Below are 14,628 nucleotides of genomic sequence, written 5' to 3'. Positions count from 1 at the left end.
TCTTCCAGCTAGCTGATGGAGTCAACACTCCTCAGAAACACAAGCAATTTCCTCAATCTGGACAGCAGCCGGACCTCTTCTAGGACAGTGTTCCCCTTTCTCCTAAGAAGATGGGATGATATCAGATGGTCAGGGATGGGGTAGGCCTAGCTTTCGAAGAAACTGGAGAGCTGGGGATAAAACAGTTGTTTTCCTTCTTTCTCTCTCTTTACCCTTTCAGTCATGTTCTTTAGCTAGAACAGGACAAGACACTGTTGCTGCTGATGTAAGAAGTTTCTGGTGTTGCACAGGGCTACCTAAGTTTTTAAAATTCTTACGTGTCCCCTGACCTTTGAGAATATTGAGAAATTACCCTCTAGAAGGGCTGTAATTTAACAGCTTTTATAATTATGAATATGGGTGAAAGACACTGAACTTCAGGGGGATACTAACAGCGGGACGGGAAGTTGTGTGCCGCTGCCCTGCACTGCTGCGGGAAGGGAGCCTCTCGTCCAAATGACTGTGACCTGGATATCAAAGAAGGAAAATTTGGGTTCTGTTGCCAAGAAACTGAGTGTTCTTGGCATGTAGCAAAGCAGCAACAGAGTTTTAATTAGCTAATTAAAGTGTGGCATCCCATTATTTTGTATCATTTAGAAAGCCAGTTGTGGATGTTGTCCTGTTTCTCACTACTCTGTAGGAAGGGTCCCTGACCTGAGCAGGTAGCTGTGATGGGCGTACATACCAAAGCCAAGATGTTAACAAAAGCAGCGGAGTCATTGACTTTGCTCATGTATTGTTTGTTAGTTCTGTGCAGGTTTTCCTTCTTAATCTTAGCAAGTTATAAGCATTTAAAAATTATTCCGTGGGAGATGTAGGGCATCAGTGTTTGGAAATTTGGGTTTATTTTTTTTCAGTGTTCTACTTTGTCCTACATTTTAGCTGTGTCTCTGGGGTGGTTTTCATTGACTTTGAAATCTATCTTGGCAAAGTTTAATGGCACTCACTGTTTTGCTTGTTTCTCTTCTGGTCTGTTTTTCCTTTGATATGCTCTGATAAATATTTGCTGTGGGACAGATTTCAATCTTGGTTATGTCACTATAAATGAAAAACACAGTCACTGGAGTCCGTGATTATGCTAGAGGAAGTGAAATCAGACATGGGCTCGCCTGGCCAAAGCCGGTAGCTCTGTGAGTGTTCAAACGGCCTTTGCTAAAGAGGGAGAGAAAAGGGGGTATGGCGAGCCTGCTGCGGGGGGTCACTGTGTGAGGCAGGGCTTTGGTCTCTGGCAGCACCAGAGTGAAGATCATCCCCAGGAAAATAGTTAAATATGCACACTGGGAAATAAATAAGTGTCAAATGATTCACATAAAAGAATCTAAAGATCACACAGCTAGGGTGAGCAAAAAGTAATTTTGTTTTAGATGTGTAAACCATGAAGCAGGGGAATCTCATTTTCCTTTCCACTGCACTCCTTACACTCGGTTTGTTGGGGGCACGTAGATACCCCGCAACCTTTGTGTAAATGAGCTTTGCCAGATCTGGTCACATGTGCTTTAACTGCAATTATTTTTAACGTTCTTGCCTTTTGGCCTTTAAAATTCTCCTTGGTTGGATTGAGACTCATTTTATTGCAGTTCCTTCCTAAGTCCTTTTCCACTGAGGACAGGATGGGTTACGATGCAGTCTGCATGGGCTTTAGCCCTCCAGCCCTGCACTTTTGACCCTTTACTGCTGGGGCTTTACTACAACTTAAGCTATGTAAATGCATGGTAGCATGCAGCTTATTAAATAATCAGCTGCTGCCTGGTCCTGCCTGCTTAGCGGCATAGCAGGCTGTGTGCTTAGCAACCCAGGCTGCCATGAGTGCATCACCCCCGTGCACCGCTTTCCCTACTACCTCCCCACTGAATACAGCGAATATTTCAAGCTTTTTCTGACGGTACTCAAAACCTTGTCTAGGTTTGGGTGTAGCTACCGCCTGCCAGCCACAGCCTGTGCTAACAACTGTATTGCAACAGCACTGCGAGGGCTGACTAATGCGGGAGACAAAACCCAGGGCTGTTAGAGGTGTTGGACTCATTTCTGTAGGTACTAATGACTGTAAAATGAATATACACACCATTAAATGTAGAACTTATTGTTTGAGCACTTGGGTTTTCTTAGCAATTTCTAAATGTCCACTCATAAGCAGTTTCTAGAATAATTCACAAACTGCTTCTCTTCTGGGCTGGAAGAGTGCACAGTTTGCTGGGACATGGGTACTCTCTGTATGTGGAGCTCATTTGCTGCGTGGAAGAGTGATACAGCCAATATTTCTCCTATATTATAGAAGATAATTTGTGGTGGTGGTGGTTGGTGGATTTGTTGTTGTTGTTTCATTGGTTTTGTTTTTTAACAGCTGAAAAAGGTTATCGTGGCTTTACTCAGGTGTTTTTACCTCTCTTTTGTCTCACCTCAGGTAACCCTTGTCAGATCCTTGGGAATGAGTGCAGCTCAGCTAAGCCTCTACTAAGATAATCACTCCGAAATGATGATATTAGGGAAAATGAGTGGAACATGAAACCCAGCACATTTTCAAGTATTTTAAGCCAGAAGGAATCACAATTATTATCTAGTCTTACTTCCTAAATAAACAGGCCATAGGTCCTTCTCTCTTTCATTTCTGCATTAAACAAATAACTTCTGTTGAAGTATGGTCTGTTCCTGCCACCAACAGAATGAAAATGAGGATGCTGAGAGAAAACACCTGAACCATTTTTTAAATAGTTCTGTTTTAAAAAAGAAGGAAAAAAAGACATTATCATGGCAGATACCCTGGTGACTTCTGTGCTGCCACCAGACTGTGCATGAAGTCTCCATGGGGTGAGGGCATCTGCTAGAAAATAGACCTGAAATTTCAGATCCAAAGATACACAGTATGTATTTTCCTGGACACAAACCTCCAGAAGTCCTGAATGTAATGGTAATATTTATATAACAATTCAGGTCTTCAGAGAAGTATACAGAAGCTGTGAACTGATCTGCACAGCTCTTCAGTGGAGTTTATTATATTTGAACTGTTTTATCTCTGGCGAGCACACAGGGAGATTAAACAACTACTCTGGAGCCACCAAATGCATCTGAGGCAGGGCCAAGATTAGAATATTGATTTCTGGCCTCCGCAGTCCCAGGCTCAGTTCACTACATTATGTTGTTTTTACAGATAACGTTTAGACAAATAGATCTTGACATATCAAAAGCTCAGTAGCCTCTCAGTAAATTGAACAGGGCTTTAGCTGTTCAATTCCTGTGATTTGTGCGTGCCTCACACTTGGTCCCGGTAATCTCAGTAGCTATTGTATATTTACAGTGAAACCCACTCATATCCTGAAGCACACTTGACTTTTTTTTTTCCTTAGAGTAGAAATAAGCCTAATTATGACACATTTTCTTCTTGTCAGATTGAGATCTGCAAATATGTTACTTCAAAGAAATTCTGCTTCAATCATCTTTAAAAAAAACCCCAAAAACACATTGTTGGAGATTCTCAGTCCTGACCAATGGTGACTTGTGACTCTTTCTAATTTCTTGAGTAAGAAGTCAGAAAAATGGGAAAAGTCACACAGACCCAAAGTTCAAATCCAAGTGCTTTTAATGAAATCACCACATACCACCTGAGGACACTCAGGTTCTGATATCCAAATGCCAAAGAAAAGGCAAGTATGTACTTGAAAGCTGAAATAAATTCTATGCAGAGAATAATTCAAGTATATTTGTATTAGAAAACTTGTCTCCCAGTATCTAGAGTGGTGTAAGAATATTGCCATTGCTACAACCCAGGAAACCTCCAAACTACCTGAGCTTGCTGAGGTGTGCACCAGAACCTTTTTTCCACATTTCTGAGCTCCAGGTATCTCATCTGCGGCTGACAAAGGACCCTGCTTACTCTTACAGAGCCTACTTGAAGTTTGGCAGTCCTACAAAAGCTGTACTGGCGTTTCAAACATGTCAAATTATCTAACAGCCTTCTCCACCCTTCTTTGTTACTCGATGCAGTAGCACGATGTCATTTGTCAGAGTGCCAAAACTGGAGACATGCTGAATATGTGAATACCAAGGAAGTGGTTTCCTTAGCAATAACAGGCATGTGAAAGTCAAAACTTCCTTTCCTCCTCATGTGACCTTTTTCAAAGCGATTCAGCCCAGGGACAATAGGAGTGAATTCCAAGCACCCGCAGTGTTCCAGCACTGCTGGGCAAGGATCTGCCAAACGGCCAACTTATTTTACCTTTTTATTAAGGTAAAATTATATTTCTAGATGTTCTCCACTAAGGATTTGCTGTGTTTATGTGTACAGCATGGTGTTTTCTGAAAGCAAAATTGCCTAATGCCACAGAAACAAATACATAGAAGATAAGTAATTTTCTTGCCATTGTCAACCAAAACTTTTGTTATGCATAAAATCCAAAGTCCTTTCTGTCGAGAGAAAGTAAGGGCATGAAAACTCTTACCAGCTTGTTCTAATAGCTGGACCTGCCTGATGATATTTTGCCCATTTCATATAAGGTGAAAATCACCACTCCTTATGAAAACTCTTAAGAAAAAAAAGAGGGAGATGGTATTCATCCCACCCATCCTGCACACAAGTGCAGTATCAGTCCTCTGTTGCTATTCTTATCCTGAATATTTGGTACAGCCTTTACTCATCCCTAAGGAGACAGCAGTGATAGCCAGAAGTACTTAGACAAAGCCGCCTGTCCAAGAATCCTGAAATATTTTCTAAAAGCAACTCCTAAATTTAAACCTGAGCTTCCTATCGAGTTTTTCCAGCTGGGGAGGCAATACAGCAGGTACTTGTCAAAAGGCCAGAGAAAATTCCTGCTGGAGCTGGAAACGGTCGTTCAGCATCCTTTCTGTATTGCAACGCATGAGACACAGGCTTGGATTTCAGAAACCCAGGGAAAGCTCTGGTGTTACAGTTCTCCCTGGCTTCAGTGTTTCTGGGCCCCCGTACACAGCCCTGTGCTTGCTGCCTTGCTACCACCCATGGGGGCTGCATTCAAGTCCCTGGTAATTAACAGAGAAGGGATTCTCCACTTCTCAGGGACCACTGATTATTATCTTGCTTTTAGTCACACATGCTGTGGTTTGCTTGGGTTTCTGCCCTCCCCCAATTTCAGCATTTAGTTTTAAACTCTAGAGGACCAGAAGTTTTCAGAAATGGACTATGCAATGTGGATAGCTGAGTTTGGAGCCGGTCCCACCAGGCAGGAGAAGAAATTTGACAGTAGACGGTTCCTCTGCAGCTTTCTGTGAACCTGGGAAGGGATGCAGCATGGATTTGGAGCCTTAATGTCTGGAGGAAAATAGGCAAGCCATCTGCTCCCACAGCCGCTGGCGCATCAGTGCTTTGTGCCAGTTACACCAAGGCAAAACGTATTGTCTAGCCAAGCATTCATGTCCAACAGAGTGTGTAAGTACCTGCGGTGAGAGGTTGTATGAAATCCCAGTCCACTCTTGGCAAAATGTCATACCAAGCACATCCACATTTAATGCCAGGAGCTACACAATCGCTGTGCAATATTCCTGTGGTTTCTGAAGGTGGACTATCACGAGGATGCTCGAGGAAGGATGTGGATGGGCTGTTCTCAGGGGAGGGAGGCTTGGTGGCAGTTTCTGCCACTGATTCAGTGCCCAAGAGGGTGACCTTCAAACCAATTTCTCATTACGCCCTCAAAGCCAAAAGGCAGACATGACCAGAAACAAGGGCAGCCGAAGCAAAACAGACACAACTGTGGTGAACAATTGCAATGAGTCTTTCCAGATACAAGACATCTGCCCCGCACAGGGAATGAGGAGCGGGAGAACCAGGACCGTGCTTCCCGTGGCGGGGTGAGCAAGCAGTGGCTGGGTCACGGCTGCAGTGGCACCACCACAGCACGGTGTAATGCAGAGGTGGGCTTTGTGCCATCAGGAGGCTTTGTGAGTGATGCCTTAAGCGCAAAGTACCACATTACACAGGCTGTGTGAAGTAGGCACCGAGTTGGAACAGCAGTGGGGCTGAAACCAAAGACAACTGAGTGCTCCTAGAGAGTGCCTTGCCATAAGAAAGAAGGACTCAGAAAAAGGCCCTGCCTTTTTTTCTGGTGTGGCAGAAAAGGATCAGAAAAAGGTGTAGGAGCAGCCCTGAAAATGCTCTCCAGCAGAGGAAAGATGGCAATGGACTGCCAACAACTCTCCCTCCAAAAGCAACTATACAGTCTGGGTCAAAGTTGAGTTAGGCAGCACCCTGGCACCACAGTAATACCCAGTAAAATACTACAGTACCAAACAATGCTGATTTTATTATATGCCAGGGCCTGAATGAGTAATTCAGGATTTATTGAGTTACCTCCCTGTTGCTGCTCAGTGTGCAGCGCTTTCCAATCTCCCTGTCACACGTGAAGCCAGTGGGAGGCCAGGGGGCAAGGGCTGCTGCTGGCTCTGCGAGACTGGGAACGCACTGGGAGATACTGGGATGGGGGTGGGCAAGGTGAGGTTGTGTTGGGGATGGGGATCCCAGGAGCCGTGGGAGAACACAGGGCTCAGGGAGGGTGCTCCCCTCCCAGCAGGGTCAGAGCAGAGCGGAGGTCCCTCCAGCCCCCAGCCTGCTCCACGCTGGAGGATGTCTCTGTGGCCAGGCTGGGGATTTGGGGAGCTACAGATCAGTGAGGGGAAAAAGCTGCTTTGGCCAACAATTCAGCTCCCTCAGATTCCACCGGCCCACCACCATGCATGTGTCCTGATGTCAGCATACAAAGCATTCAAATGCCTTTCAAAGGTCTGCAGTGGGCTGGCCGTGAGGACCAGCTCCTGGTGGGGAGGCAGCGCTGTGCACGAACGACCCCAGACTCCAAGAGGAAGCACAGACTGGTGCAAAACCACAACAGCAGCAAAAAAACATGAAAGAAAAGAGAGGCGTGTGCCTGGGGCCTGGAGTCTTGGAGGAACAGAGATGGCAAGGGAGACTGGCACCAAGCTGCCTACGTCTGGCTACAGTGCTAACTGCTGGGGCTCAGGCAATCATTTTCCTATCAAGGACTAATTTGAACGTACAGGCTCGGTGCATTCTAATTACCCAACACAGAGCAGACTGCAAGATGTGTGTCACATGCAGACTGCAAGATGTGTGTCACATGCTGTGGGACTAGGCACAGTGATCCCACAGAAGTGTCATAGGATGGTACTCTCAGCTACATGTTGTTAATTAATAGGGGTTTTTAATTCCATTTTCCTTTGTTCATCTTAAGACAGGCTTTGTTTCGCTTTATGTGTCATTCAGCTCAATAAATCTATTTGAAAAATTACTTGACAAATGCTTAAGCAAAGACTTTATCCAAGTCTGTGTTCCTTTTGGAGAAAATCTGGCCAAATATCTTTCGATCTGTTCCTTCATCGGAGAGAGAATACAGTCAGGATATGCCAGCTCCTCGTGCGTAGTCCAGTTATTTTTTCCCTTAGTTCTTACATGTTTCAGTTTTACAGTTGCTCCCACGGGTCATAATAAACCAAGATATAAAGAAAATATATTCAGCATATTTTGAAAAATAACAAGCTGTATCCTTTACAGGAAATGTGGGTTGAGGCATACTATGCAAACTTTTGTCATGTCCTTTAATCTCACTTAACAGGGACATAGTTCAGCCATGCTGGTTTCTTCAGAGCATGTGCTGATAGGATTTAATTAATAAATCAGATTTCAGATTCTGTGACTGCTAGAAAATATTCAACAGCAAAGTAATTTTGACTGAGCTGCTTTTCAACATATTATCCTTCTGCTGAAAGATCCCCCAATGAATCCAATATTTGTCTTAAGCACTGGGGAGAGCAATGACCTACTATAAACAGCACTGCCTGGCAGTCGGAGCTTGTCATCGTTAAGTTACTGCCACAGCAGCTCATTCCCAATCTTGCTGAATAAACACTGGTATTAAATCATTCAGCTGATGGGAAAAAATGCAGATTCCATTCAGATCTATGTACTATGATGTTTCTAGACTTCACTTTTTTGAGTAGTGTGTTCCTAACAAAACTCTGGCTTCTAGGAGATGGGAGTGTGAACTAAGGCAGTGCTATATGCCTTAGTACAGAAATTTTCCAGCTATTCCAGCACACAAGTGCACTTTTGAAACCCGCTGTGAAATGACTATGAAAGTGATGAGAACCTAGCAGATTGTTCTGGATCTGGAAGAGCTGCTCCAGGTGAAACCCCCAAGAAAAGGAAACCTTTGGTGACCGAGAACGAGGGCAGGATGGAGACAAGGGTGGGATGTGGAGACAAGGGCGGGATGCAAAGACGAAGGTGAGATGCAAAGATGAGGGTGGGAGGGACACACAGCTCAGGTGAAAGAGGTCTTTCACCAAACACTGGTTGCATCCTTCCTCTCAGCACAGACACACAACTTGCCTCTTCACTGTGGATCTCTAGGCTCTTTAGTGCCTGAGAGCCATCAGATACCTACCACGTTGACTAAATTAAAAAGCATCTCTGTGCTTCAGAACTTTTCTGATGGTTAACCTGAAAACATGCAATTGCCCATAAAGCATATTTTCTGTTGTGGACAGCTGAAGGACACACAGAAATTCAGTATCTCTGCTATTGCAACTACTGAGACCTGAAAAACGGGTTCATTACCAGTTCTACAGGTGTAGCGGGAGGATATGGATTTGTAGCTTTGGTTTCACTTGTTCCTGGTGCCCGTCACTTGATCAGGCAGAGTTGTTCCCATTTCTGGTTCATTCTTCCTTTGCTCCGATCTGTCTCACAGGCAGCGTTTGGGAAGAGCACCTGCCTCTCCAGCACTGTTTTACGTTGGCAGATCTCCAAGAACTTTACAAAAAGAAAAGAAATGGAAGGAATGAGGCAGATTTGGGGCAATTGGCAGGGGCAGGTGGGTAGGGAAGCACAATGATGATGCTCGAGAGGAGCAGGTGGAAGAGTTGTCATGTGAAAACACAGTGTGGTAGGTCCTGGAGTGATACCTAAACTTAAATCCTCTGTGGCTGTCGCTACTGCTGAAATCCAACAAGCAGACCTGTTCTTATGCTGGTCCACCTACGGAGAATAAGCTACTGCTACAAGCAAACACATGCTGCTTCAAGTGGCTGTGGTTTCTATGGGGAACCTAAAGGTTTCAGCCCTGATGTGCCAATGTCGTACAAGTATCACTATGATGCTTTCAGGTTTTTCTCCTCCAATTTTTAAAGAATATTATTTGCAAAAGCTACATGAAAAGAAAACCATAAAATCAAGAACTCGCATGTTATGAAATGTAAGAATTACAGTTGTGCTCGTTAATTCAACTCTTTTCTGTCCCTGCATGATACAATCTTTAATTACATTCCACCAGATAAACGTGTAAGAAAAATGCTACTGCTTACTTTTAGTGGTAATTTACTGTAGAAAATAATACACTAAACATGAATGACATGTTCAGTGATTTACTATTACCAAAGTAATAATGTGATAAAATATTGTGGTGTTACTTGTTCCCTCTTCTACTGTACTTACTCTATGAATGTTTTAGTGAACAGCACAGAAAGCTTGGAGCTTGAAAGTATCTTTTGGCAAATAAAAGACTTTTAGTCGATGAGAAAAGTTATCTCGGAAAACAGCAAAGGATGTGGACTAATTACGTTTGTTTCTTGTCCCAGACATTCAGCTAGAGAAGCTTTACAAAACTCCTATGATAAGTGTGAACAGCTTGCAGTGCAAACCAGAATTGTTTGTGCAGTTTGATGGCACCTCCCCAACGTACACAGGGCCCTGATCCTTAAATCTCATGCACAGCGCATCTGTTAACATTACACACGTTTACCATCACAAGACCATCCAAAAATTAGTAAATCCCAGTTCTTGCAATACAGTATGTTATGTTCTCCTCTCTTTTGTTTCTGTATTCATTTCTACTCCAAAATTTAATTTGTTAGAAAATTATACTTTTAATACTTTCTGGTCTATTCCTGGTAGAAGGTGCAAAGAGCTACAGACATTTACTGTCTTCTTACAATATTATAATTTGGTTTGAATTTAAATAAATATGTAAGATCTTGTACAAGGACAACTGCTGTCTGTGTCTTCAGAGATGTTTATTAGAAATATTTCTAGTTATAACCTAATTGTTTGCCTCTGAGTGTTAGATTTTTGATCTTCACTAATACCAAGTGGTACTAACTAAAAATTGTCCTGTTGCCTTTAGCAAGATGACTTGAGGAGAAAATTCCTCTGATACCGGAATGGCAAAACTGGGGCCTTCATTCTTTCAACAATGATTCAAAGTCACGTTGCCCTTATTGTTGGCCTTCAGTACTAAAGATTTTCCTCATGCCTGGCTTCACTTTGACTTCATGGCTGAGGTTTCAGCTAACGATGCTATCAGACAATAGCGGAACGCAATTCAAAACAACTAGTGGAAAAATCCCTTCCCTCTTCCAAAGCTGCCAGGTAAGGACAAAAGAAGAGCTGTAATACCTATCGTGAAGCAAACACAAGCATTGAAGCTGTCAGGCCTATATCTGTACGTAGATTTTCTCACTATGGGTTTTGTTGTTTCAAATACAAGTTGCAAGTGGTTTGATAACATGGCCTGAAAACAGACAGAGCTTCTGCATCTTTTGAGAATTGGCTATGGTCTTCTGGTTTTTTTTAATTTTTGCAACCACAGCATTACTCTGGAATTAACCACTGCACTGTCCAATGAAGCTCACCAGAGATAGCAAGCATATGCTGTCATGGTCAGTACATCATACGTAGCCATTTTTTGTGGGAACTCAGGTCTTTGTTGTTAGCATATACTTCTTTTACTATGCTGTACAGAGTTAAACCACGGTATTAATAATTACAGAGAGAGAAGAGGGTACCTGGTAATACTTGGGATATTATGGGCATCCCTGTAAGGCACTAAATCGAACCGTATCACTTAAGAGGAATATTTTGTTATAGTTGAGATCTGAAGTTCAAAAGTCACTTTTGATTAAATTGTAAAATAGTATTTTCTAAGCTGCATTAATTTTACTTTGAAGTCCAGAGCAGAAAAAATGCAAGACAATATTCCAGTTACTCTGATCATCTTTTTTGAAGGTGAAACACTACATACCGCTCCCTGACTGTAACTCACTGTGTGCGTGGTAGAAGTACCTAACTGGACATGTCCTGCTGTCCTCTCTACCAGAGAGGCCACTTTAAAAAGCTGTCTGCTGTGCGTTCAAATAAACCCATCGCTGCGTTCCAGCTCTTAAGACAATAATGGAGGGCAAAGATCTGACCCCTCTTGCTCAAATGTTATATATTCACATTATATCTCCTGCAGATGAGAAACCATCATTTAAATGAAGAAGAAAACAAATTTTGGAACAGGATTTTTTTCTGAATTATACTTTAAATCAGAAATGAAGTGGCAGAATTGCCCAGCCTTAGTATTATTTATTAAGCAGGATCATTATGGTTGTATCTATCAGCCAACCCACATCAGATCCTCTTGTGCTAGACATTATAAAACCAAGAGCTGTACTGAAAGTTGGACTATGCAGAAAATCATTTTATACTGCTGAAATGTGTTGCTTGGAGGAGTGCCTAACTTTGTAACTTTTTTAGTACAAACGTTTTTGGAGTAAGAAAAATGGCGTAATATTCATTTCACCCAAAAGCTCAGACTATATAGGCCATGCTACTCAGAAATGGAACGTCAGCCAGAACATGTTGCTTGTTTGTGACTGGAAACAGCTAGAGAAGAGGCAGAGACAAGCAGTCACAGCTGCAAGGGAACGGTGGAAAATGCCAGCCTGAGAGAAACTTGAGGACTCTCTCTTTCTGGTAGAAAACAGACTGGAAGAAAGCTAGGAGTACTGAATAAATATCGAAGAAGGTATGTTCTTCTACAAGGCAGCAGAACTTTGTCAGTACCACTCCCAACTCTACCCTTGACTCGCTTTTCTGGTGGAAATAATCTGTGAGGCCATGAGTATTGGCTCAAGAAGGATTTGAGCCGCATTTCTGCAATTTGGATCAGAAGAGGCAAGAAGATATCACTGCTTTTCCCCTTAATATTGCAGTGTGTTTGTCCTTCATTAAAAACTAAAATAAAATGACTGTGCTTTTTCTTCCTCCTAGCCTCCCACACAGCAGCTCTGCTGCAAATCAGATGCCATGTAGGGTAGGTACCTCTTCTTTCCAAATGTCTTGTTTCATCTCCTCCTTCCCTTCTGTTCAGCTTCTCTCACAGTACAATAAACCCCAGGCTTGGTCCACCAGTCTGTCTGTATACATTAGGTCCACACTCTTGTTTGTAGTTCTGATGACCTCTGGGGAGAATATATCAACACTTTTTCATCTCACTAGAGCAATGAAAGTGAGTAAAGCACTGTTGTTTTGTTTTTCAGCAATGGATTTGATGAGGAAGTTATCCTGGTAATTAAAAAACCCCAAACCTCCCCAAGGACTCTGAATGGCTTCTCTATTAATCATTACAAGGACACCATTGACTTACTGCATTTGTGAGAAACATGCCTGTAACAAAGTAGACACGATTTTTTTTCTAATTCAAAGAGCATTTCATTTGGCAGAGTCTAATAGCTTTCCCTCACAGATACTGCAGTAATAAATTGTGAGTGAAAAAAAGTTAGTAAATATAACCCTACATATCTTAAATACAAGATTGAACTTTCTATGTCTACCAAACTATTTTAAGTGTAAAACAGTAATGTTCAGCTCTTCAAAGGTCGGCAAGACTGGGCTAACCCAACCTTCTGATCGATCCATGTGGCTGTTAAAGCCTGCTGAGAGCTCACCATTGATGGAGTTACCAGACGTCAATTGAGCAGCAATGCCCATCCCTCCTCTTAGCCCATGCGAAAAGTGAGATGCGATGCTAACATAAACCTCTTCCCCTATGAAAGCAGCTTAGGAAATGTTTTTCTCACATTTGAAACCGTTTATGAGCAGGAACATGGCCAATTACCATGGCTCAATCAGGGGCAGCTCATAAAGATGTTGCAAATCACTTGTGTATCTGCTCTGGCCAATGGACACGTATCGGGAAGTTGCACATGGCTTTTGCAGGAGGGATTTGTGGAGTATGGATCTGAGTGACACAAAAACTTTTGCTCTGCTCTGCTGCTGAGATTTGGCTGAATCATTAGATAACTATTCCATGTATAAATACCAGATGTCATTGTTCCTTCAGCAGCTCTTACATCTTGTCCAACTTGAGCTGTGGGTTGTTGGGGGCAGGACTGTCCTTAGCAAGAGGTTTGTACCCCAGTGGCATGCCTGGGCTCTGTCCCTGGACTTGTGCCTGACTGTGACAGAAATACAAGCCTTACAGACAATGATAACGCCTGAACTTCCAGGCTAAAACCCCCAGACACCAGAAAGGTACCAAGTCAGCTCAGTAGGTCAGATCTTAATTGAAAAGCAGAAATGCAGCAAAAAATATAAGCTAAGGCTATGTTTCGAGATACACAGGAGAGGATGCTGGCACCAATGTGCTTATGCACCGACACTCAGCTCTCAAGAGAAAAGGCTGAGACAGAAGGACCTCCAGGCCACGTACAGGAGAAAAGTCCAAGTTTAGCCAAATCTATTTTTGTTAATTGTAATATCAATGACTCTCCCACAGCCTTGTGTCACAAGATGCAGTGTATGACATGCAAGCTGGAATTAGCCTCTATTATTCTTGTATCTATGGCATGGGACTCCTATTATGGCAATCTTCATCAAAGGGCAAGAGTCACAGATGTTCTTCCCAGGCAGGCAGGAGCCCAGGTGGGCTAGCCACCAGCGTGCTCTTACTGCCAGCCCTCAAACTCAGCAGCAAGCAACTGCAGACTACTTGTCTGTCACCATTAGTCACTAAGGATCGAGAGCAAATGTATAAGGAAAATGGGATGAAACAGGTGGCAGTTAAGTGGAAAGTGGGATAAAACACAACAGGGCTTTGCCAAAGGTAAATCTTGAAAGGCAAACCCAGTACCCTTTGTCAGAGTAAGGTTCCTGAATAAGGAGAAGGCAGGAGATCCAGCGTCACTAGACCTTAGCGTTTGGTACATGATTTCACTGAAAGCTGTTACGGGGGTTGGTGAGGTGCTGCTGCATGGGCAATAAACTGGCTACAGGGAGATGTCCCAGAGGGAATGCTCCCCCCGCAGAAGGAAGCTCCAGAGGGAGCAGGTATTACACCTACCTAAAGTTTAACAGGTTCTTCCACCATCTTGGCACTAAATTATGGGGTGTACTGGTGAAATTTCCTGATAGTGGGCCTGGGAGGGACAGCCAGGAGGAAGAAGGATCAGGCTAGCCAAAAAAAAAATTTGTCTGAACTTGAGGACTGGAATAACATGACGGATGTTGAAGCAGCAACAAGGTTATGTATGTTGAGATTAAACAATACACACACTAAGTCTGAGGGTAACTGTGACTTGACTGAGCAGAGTATACTTGTGGGTCACCAAATGAGCGTAACATAGTCATGGGAAAAGCAACGACACCCCAAGACGGTGGCTTTCATCTCTGAATTATTGTTTCTTCTGGTCACTCCATGTGTATGTAAGGGACTTGGTGCTCCTTACACTCTAAAACCGATGGAAGGACGAACCAGAGGCGGCTTTTGTCAGTGGCAAAGACAACGTTCC

Source organism: Grus americana, chromosome 3 (assembly GCF_028858705.1).
Source record: "Grus americana isolate bGruAme1 chromosome 3, bGruAme1.mat, whole genome shotgun sequence".
Classification (NCBI taxonomy): domain Eukaryota; kingdom Metazoa; phylum Chordata; class Aves; order Gruiformes; family Gruidae; genus Grus; species Grus americana.
The sequence above is the reverse complement of the archived record's forward strand: the minus strand, read 5'-3'. Positions refer to the sequence as shown.